Here is a 9,177-nt window from a genome sequence, read left to right on the forward strand (position 1 = left end):
GATGGTTGGAGTATGGAGGCAGATAGCGAAAACGAAATTGAAGAAGAAACTGGAGCTATTGATCGAATAGCTATTGACGCTATGTGGCCATAGCATGGGTGTACCTAATGAAGTGGCCCATAGCATGGCTGTCTTATTAGCATCGCCGGTAAAATGTGCGGACCAAACGATCAGGACTTTCGCATCTTGTGACACTGGAACAACTTAAATCTGTCGATTGGTAAGTGTTTCTTTTGCATTAAATGTGGGTATCTAGTTTCAAATGTACATACAGCTAGCGTAAATAACATGTTAGCATCGATTGGCTTAGCATGTTAGCATCGATTAGCTGGCAGTCACGCCGCAACCAAATATGTCTGATTAGCACGAGTCAATAATATCAACAAAACTCACCTTTGTGATTTCGTTGACTTTATCGTTGCAAATGCATCTGCAAGTTATCCATACATCTCGGTGCCATGTCTGCCTTAGCATCGCCGGTCAAATGTGCAGACACTCTGGCACATTCAATGGGGGTCTGGCGGCATATTTCTTGCCAGTGGTGCAACTTGAATCCCTCCCTGTTAGTGTTGTCACGCCCTCCGACAACACACCGGCGAGGCATGATGTCTCCAAGGTTCTAAAAACTTGTCGAAAAAACTGAAAATAACAGAGCTGAGACCCGGTGTTTGTAATGTGAAAATGAAAATGGCGGGTGTATTACCTCGGTGACGTCACGTTCTGACATCATCGCTACAAGACCGATAAACAGAAAGGCGTTTAATTTGCCAAAATTCACACATTAAGAGTTCGGAAATCGGTTAAAAAAATACATGGTCTTTTTTCTGCAACATCAAGGTATATATATTGACGCATACATAGGTCCGGTGATAATGTTCCCCTTTAAGAGACTGTTCAGACTACAAGTGTTCACAAAGTACAAAGAAAAAAAATTATGCATATTGTGAAACTTAAAAAAAGAGAGATTTATTATTAATGTATTTAATATTTGTTTATTTATGGGAGGCTTATTTATTTATTATTTATTTATTCACTCTTCTGTTACATATGGGATACACTTGCTGTAATGAAACATTTAGAAATATGTGATGCAATACACTGTATGTATGTTGGAAAATAAGTGAACTGAACTAAAAAAAACTGTAATCAAATCAAAGTCAATGAGAATCTGTGATTCCAGACTGTCTATGAACGCACCACACTGTTGCCAAACTATCAAGGATAATATGATGCTTACCGACTGTTCTCTATAGTTTTGTAGAGAATCTGGTCTGGCACTGTCACCTTGATGGCAGAGATGGACAAGAGCTACAAGTGCTGCCTACAGTCGGCCGAGTTAAATGTAACCCACCAATATTAGTTCCACCTTTTAATATCTGTTATCCATTTCATTCGTCATTTATTAGCGATTTGCATTAACGCGAGTACAACTTCAACTATTCTTGATAAAAAGTGTTATGTTGGCGTGTTTAGAAGAGCTAAATTGGGTTTACACTGTTTCCAAAAAAAAAAAGGTATTACCAACACAGTGAAGTGCAACTGCATATCAAATATTGAATGCCGTGTTTGACTAGCTGTCCATGACACCACCCTTTTTTTTTGGTTTTTTCAGTCTTGACCCAGCAGTTGGGAATCATTGTTCCAGACCACAAAAAGTAGTGGACCCGATTTGCCACGGCAGCAACAAAGATGCAACTCTCCTGTTACAAGTACGCACGCAGGGCAGTCACCTGAGAGACGTACCAGCACATACACACACTGTCAAGTGAAAACACACACATTTCCACGCTCACCATGAGCATATTCAGGAGTGACACCTAAAAAAAAAAACAATTTTCTCCTTGGTCAAGCAAGCGGCAACAACACTTGACTAATGGAAAGCGCTGCTTCCAAATGAGGTCGCAGGAATTCTTATACACGCTGCTGGTTGTGAATTCTTAACAAAGTCCCATTTCCTCCCGTCTAGAATGAAACTTTACGCTAAACGTGGCAACTAGCCTAGTGAATTGGTTTAGCTTGATCAAGCAAACATTTGCCACATGTTCTCCTTTTCTTTGTGTTGGCTTGAATGAAGAACGTTTGGCATAATATGTCTGCCGTGCTTGGATATTCTGTGTTCCGAGACTTTGTAAGGAGAGCTGCAGCAATCCATTACAAGGATGCCAATATGGACACAGGAACCGGGGCCGGCCCCTGGCATAAACACTTTATGCCAGGATCGCGGAGGGTGTGTCAGTCGATCGTCAGCAAGGCATTAAAGAAAATTAGACCTAAAAATCTTCACCGAGACGTCACTTTCGTCACTAAACGGCACCCGAGGATCTTGTGAGGTGACGCTGGTCGTTTGTTTGTTCAATATTCCTGTTGCGTACGTGTGCATATGTTGTTTGTTGTGTCCATACTTGCCAACTTTGAGACCTCCGAATTCGGGATATTGGGAGGGTGGTGTGCTGGTAGCAGGGTTGTACAGTGGGGCAAAAAAGTATTTAGTCAGCCACCGATTGTGCAAATTCTCCCACTTAAAATGATGACAGAGGTCTGTAATTTTCATCATAGGTACATTTCAACTGTGAGAGACAGAATGTGATTCACATTGTAAGAATTTTAAAGAATTTATTTGTAAATTATGATGGAAAAGAAGTATTTGGTCAACCATTCAAAGCTATCTCTGATGGAAGGAGGTTTTGGCTCTAAATCTCACAATACATGGCCGGATTCATTCTTTCCTTAACACGGATCAATCGTCCTGTCCCCTTAGCAGAAAAACAGCCCCAAAGTATGATGTTTCCACCCCCATGCTTCACAGTAGGTGTGGTGTTCTTGGGATACAACTCAGTATTCTTCTTCCTCCAAACACGACGATTTGAGTTCATACCAAAAAGTTATATTTTGGTTTCATCTGACCACATGACATTCTTTCAATCCTCTGCTGTATCATCCATGTATCCATTTTGGTTGTGAGCACCGCCCAAAAATATGTTTTTCTCACCTCACAGCGGTACTCAGTATAATATTCTTTTTCACCAACTGTGGCAGTAAGGACAATCACAAACAAACAGAAAACGTCTGAAGCTATAGTCATAGAGAAGTTTCTTAAACGCAAAAACTATGACTAAAGTGGTGAAGCTGTATTCTCATTTGCACTTAAATTTATTTGACAGTTTATTTGACAATCATGTTTATTGTTATTAATTGAGTTATTTATCTCAGCGCAACATAATTATATGTAATTGTATTTTTTTTTATCAGGTTTTAGTGGTCCTTTCTTATGGTCTGTAGTTCATTAAAACTTATTTTTTGTAATCAGCCTGACCTAATCCTTGGGTTTATGTGTTAAATACATAATAGTCTTTGTGATTAACACATGGTTTGTAATTAAGTTTTATAGACAATTTTGTATATGATTAAAAGTGTTAATAGGTAATATTTGAGTAGGCCCTAGGCACTTCTGTAGTGGAAACGCCCTTAAGAAAAAAGGTTAAGAACCCCTGGCATACAGTGTTTATGCCAAACATTCATACAACCTTTCTTGCCCAAGGACACAACGGCAGCGACTAAGATGGCGGAAGCTGGATTCGTGCCCTCAACGAGCTGGACTGCTCTGCCACCTGAGCCACATGTTGTCTTCATGTAGCTTGTGCAGTGTGTGCTCTACTACTATAGTCACATTAAAATTCCTGCTACCATTCATGTAAACTTTGTACAAGCAAGCCTTCACTTTCTACACTTTCTTTCTAATCAACAGCATCCATTAAGAAAGCCCTGCACAATATAATTTTGTCGCTCCCTGGCCGCACATTTTCACATCAGCGGGCCCATAAATCCCCACTTGTCACCCTTGGGTTCGCCATGCAGCTGATATTATGGTCCACTTTTCACCCGTCAGTCTGCTGTAGGTCCCCGTTGGCTCGCATCCCTGACACTTCCTGCTAGTGCTGGTGAGTTATGTCTTTGTCAAGCCTGTCGACATCAAAACGGCACAGCTAGGATGACCTGACGTTGACCTTTCGTGCAAAATAAGGATGATGGAAACACGTGCTTCATTTTGAATGGCGTTATGCGCAACAGGTGAGTAAAACAATGCAGTCACAGCGGGAGAGGTAACGCTGCTTTAGATGGATAATTTGTTATCTAGCGACGACCTGCCTTGTCTCATTATGCCATTTTGTTCGCCTTGCTTCGCTTTTAAAAAGGTGCAATTTGGAGGTAATCAGTGCTCACAGACAAGCAAGCATCCTCATTATTTAGCACCAGATAATGATTCCCAATGTGTTTACTATGAATGATCCTCCAAGAGCTTCACTTGCACTCAAAATAAATCCGCTCTCTGGTCATAATAGCTCGAGTAACCAGCTCATATTAATAAAATAGAATAGAATAGAAAGTACTTTTTGATCCCTGGGGGAAATTCAGCACCACAGTTCGCTCACAATAGACAATAATAATAATAAATAATATACAACATATATTTTATGTATATAGTACATAAATAATAAAAAATATATGCTACATTTAAGTGCAGTCAAGGAACATACAGTCTGATGGCTGTTGGTAAGAAGGACCTCCTGTGTCGTTCCGTGTTACATTTTGGGAGTCTGAGCCTTCCACTGAACGTGCTCATTCTCTCTGCAAGGTCCGAGTGTAGTGGGTGGGAGGTGTTGTCCATAATGGCTAGGAGTTTTGCTAGACTTCTCCTCTCTGACACCACCGCCGGAGAGTCCAGCTCCACTCCCACCACATTACTGGCCTTCTCTACCAACTTGTCCAGTCTGTGTGTGTTCTTCACTCTGAGCCCGCTGCCCCAGCAAGCCACGGCATACAAGAAGGCGCCCGCCACCACCGACTCGTAGAACATCCTTAACATCTTTGTACAGACGTTGAAGGATCCTAGCCTCCTGAGGATGTAGAGGCGGCTCCGTCCCTTCTCGAGAGGGCCTCAGTGTTTTGACCCATTCTGTAGTTGTCGATGTGTACTCCGAGGTATTTATAATCCTCAACGATGTCCACATCCACCCCCTTGATGGAAACAGGGGTCGCCGAAGTACTCTTCCTCCTTCCCAGGTTCACAACCAGCTCCTTGGTCTTCGTCACATTGAGCTGGAGGTGGTTCTTTCCACACCATGTGACAAAGTCTACCACCAGTGCCCTGTATTCTTCATCATCACCATCCTTAATACACCCCACCATCGCAGAGTCATCAGAAAACTTCTGAAGGTGGCAGGACTCTGACTGATAGTGGAAATCCGTGGTGTAAATGGTGAAGAGGAAGGGGGAGAGGACTCTGCCCTGTGGGGCCCCAGTGTTTCTGACCAGCCTGTCAGACATACAGTCCTAAACATCAATAAAACCTTACAAAGCGGCAATTGAGCGTGTTTGGAATTGTATTTATCATTGACTCACTACGACCGAATGATATAGTTGAATCCATAGATACTAATGTGTCACGTACATCAAACCTTGCAGCTCATTTGCTAAAATACACTCCCTGAAGTGTCTGTGTGACGGGCTTCCTACCGTCCATGTGTGGGCTGTAGTGACGATGGATACAGGACGCATCATAGCAGGTTTGACTTTCATTTATCATTTCAATATTTGTTAAGTCTTGCCTGGTTGTCGCGGCACTTTGCAGTGCGCGGGCGTTTCCTGCTTCTGTCTGCGGTGCACCTTGCGGTGTCCGGGGTTTGCGTCTGTTGCGGGGGCGCATCGTCTCTCCGGTCTGATTGTTCTTTCGTGGTCGTGGTCGTTCTACTCCAGTGGGTTCCTTCTCCTACCCTCCTCTCTCTGTTCCTCCTTCCCCCTGTTAAGCTGGAGGAGCAGATGACGTGATTGTGCGCAGCAGTGTGGTGTGCGCTGATTGTTGCAACCGTGCGGCTCCGAGTGCGACTCGCCTCCTCTCTCCGCCGCACGCCCCGCCTTCTCGCCTCCATCTCGGCTAGGGATGCTGCTTTCCTCCGCCCGCTGTCGGCTCGTCGGCTCCGTCTCTCCACAGTCTGTTATAAATGTTACACATAAACTAAACCATCACCAAAGAGTAAACTACTTTTTTTTTTAGAATTATCATGTAATGTGAATTATATTTACATAAGGCTTTTCTCTAGTGACTCAAAGCGTTTTACATAGTGAAACCCAATATCTAAGTTACATTTAAACCAGTGTAGGTGGCACTGGGAGCAGGTTAAAGTAGAGTTAAAGTACCAATGATTGTCACACTCACTAGGTGTGGTGAAATTTGTCCTCCCCTTGTTCTCCCCCTGGGAGGTGAGGGGAGCAGTGGGCAGCAGCGGTACCACGCCCGGGAAACATTTTTGGTGATTTAACCCCCAATTTCAACCCTGGATGCTGAGCGCCAAGCAGGGAGGTAATGGGTCCTATTTTTATAGTCTTTGGTATGACTTCGCTGGGGTTTAAACTCCCACCTGACTGATCTCAGGGCGGACACTCTTATCTATTAGGCCACTGATCCATCCATCATCTTCCGCTTATCCGAGGTCGGGTCGCGGGGGCAGCAGCCTAAGCAGGGAAGCCCAGACTTCCCTATCTCCAGCCACTTCGTCTAGCTCTTCCCGGGGGATCCCGAGGCGTTCCCAGGCCAGCCGGGAGACATAGTCTTTCCAACGTGTCCTGGGTCTTCCCCGTGGCCTCCTACCAGCTGGACGTGCCCTAAACACATCCCTAGGGAGGCGTTTGGGTGGCATCCTGACCAGATGCCCGAACCACCTCATCTGGCTCCTCTCGATGTGGAGGAGCAGCGGCTTTACGTTGAGCTCCTCCCGGATGGCAGAGCTTCTCACCCTATCTCTAAGGGAGAGCCCCGCCACCCGGCGGAGGAAACTCATTTCGGCCGCTTGTACCCGTGATCTTATCCTTTCGGTCATGACCCAAAGCTCATGACCATAGGTGAGGATGGGAACGTAGATCGACCGGTAAATTGAGAGCTTTGCCTTCCGGCTCAGCTCCTTCTTCACCACAACGGATCGATACAACGTCCGCATTACTGAAGACGCCGCACCGATCCGCCTGTCGATCTCACGATCCACTCTTCCCCCACTCGTGAACAAGACTCCTAGGTACTTGAACTCCTCCACTTGGGGAAGGGTCTCCTCCCCAACCCGGAGATGGCACTCCACCCTTTTCCGGGCGAGAACCATGGACTCGGACTTGGAGGTGCTGATTCTCATTCCGGTCGCTTCACACTCGGCTGCGAACCGATCCAGTGAGAGCTGAAGATCCCGGCCAGATGAAGCCATCAGGACTACATCATCTGCAAAAAGCAGAGACCTAATTCCGTGGCCACCAAACCGGAACCCCTCAACGCCTTGACTGCGCCTAGAAATTCTGTCCATAAAAGTTATGAACAGAATCGGTGACAAAGGACAGCCTTGGCGGAGTCCAACCTTCACTGGAAACGTGTCCGACTTACTGCCAGCAATGCGGACCAAGCTCTGACACTGATCATACAGGGAGCGGACTGCCACAATAAGACATTCCGATACCCCATACTCTCTGAGCACTCCCCACAGGACTTCCCGAGGGACACGGTCGAATGCCTTCTCCAAGTCCACAAAGCACATGTAGACTGGTTGGGCAAACTCCCATGCACCCTCAAGAACCCTGCCGAGAGTATAGAGCTGGTCCACAGTTCCACGACCAGGACGAAAACCACACTGTTCCTCCTGAATCCGAGGTTCGACTATCCGGCGAAGCCTCCTCTCCAGTACACCTGAATAAACCTTACCGGGAAGGCTGAGGAGTGTGATCCCACGATAGTTGGAACACACCCTCCGGTCCCCCTTCTTAAAGAGAGGGACCACCACCCCGGTCTGCCAATCCAGAGGTACCGCCCCCGATGTCCACGCGATGCTGCAGAGTCTTGTCAACCAAGACAGCCCCACAGCATCCAGAGCCTTAAGGAACTCCGGGCGGATCTCATCCACCCCCGGGGCCTTGCCGCCGAGGAGCTTTTTAACTACCTCAGCGACCTCAGCCCCAGAAATAGGAGAGTCCACTACAGATTCCCCAGGCACCGCTTCCTCAAAGAAAGACGTGTTGGTGGGATTGAGGAGGTCTTCGAAGTATTCCCTCCACCGATCCACAACATCCGCAGTCGAAGTCAGCAGAACACCATCCGCACCATACACGGTGTTGATAGTGCACTGCTTCCCCTTCCTGAGGCGCCGTATGGTGGTCCAGAATCGCTTCGAAGCCGTCCGGAAGTCGTTTTCCATGGCTTCCCCGAACTCTTCCCATGTCCGAGTTTTTGCCTCCGCGACCGCTAAAGCTGCACACCGCTTGGCCCGTCGGTACCCGTCCACTGCCTCCGGAGTCCTATGAGCCAAAAGAACCCGATAGGACTCCTTCTTCAGCTTGACGGCATCCCTCACTGCTGGTGTCCACCAACGGGTTCTGGGATTACCGCCACGACAGGCACCAACAACCTTGCGGCCACAGCTCCAATCAGCCGCCTCGACAATAGAGGTTCGGAACATGGTCCACTCGGACTCAATGTCCCGCACCTCCCTCGTGACATGTTCAAAGTTCTCCCGGAGGTGTGAATTGAAACTCTCTCTGACAGGAGACTCTGCCAGACGTTCCCAGCAGACCCTCACAATGCGCTTGGGCCTGCCAGGTCTGTCCGGCATCCTCCCCCACCATCGCAGCCAACTCACCACCAGGTGGTGATCGGTAGAAAGCTCCGCCCCTCTCTTCACCCGAGTGTCCAAAACATGAGGCCGCAAATCCGATGACACAACTACAAAGTCGATCATGGAACTGCGGCCTAGGGTGTCCTGGTGCCAAGTGCACATATGGACACCCTTATGTTTGAACATGGTGTTTGTTATGGACAATCCGTGACGAGCACAAAAGTCCAATAACAAAACACCACTCGGGTTTAGATCCGGGCGACCATTCTTCCCAATCACGCCTCTCCAGGTTTCACTGTCGTTGCCAACATGAGCGTTGAAGTCTCCCAGTAGGACAAGGGAATCACCCGGGGGAGCACTTTCCAGTACTCCCTCGAGTGTACCCAAAAAGGGTGGGTATTCTGAACTGCTGTTTGGTGCGTAAGCACAAACAACAGTCAGGACCCGTCCCCCCACCCGAAGGCGAAGGGAAGCTACCCTCTCGTCCACTGGGTTGAACTCAAACGTACAGGCTTTGAGCCGGGGGGCAACCAGA

This window comes from Nerophis ophidion, linkage group LG04 (assembly GCF_033978795.1).
Source record: "Nerophis ophidion isolate RoL-2023_Sa linkage group LG04, RoL_Noph_v1.0, whole genome shotgun sequence".
Lineage (NCBI taxonomy): Eukaryota > Metazoa > Chordata > Actinopteri > Syngnathiformes > Syngnathidae > Nerophis > Nerophis ophidion.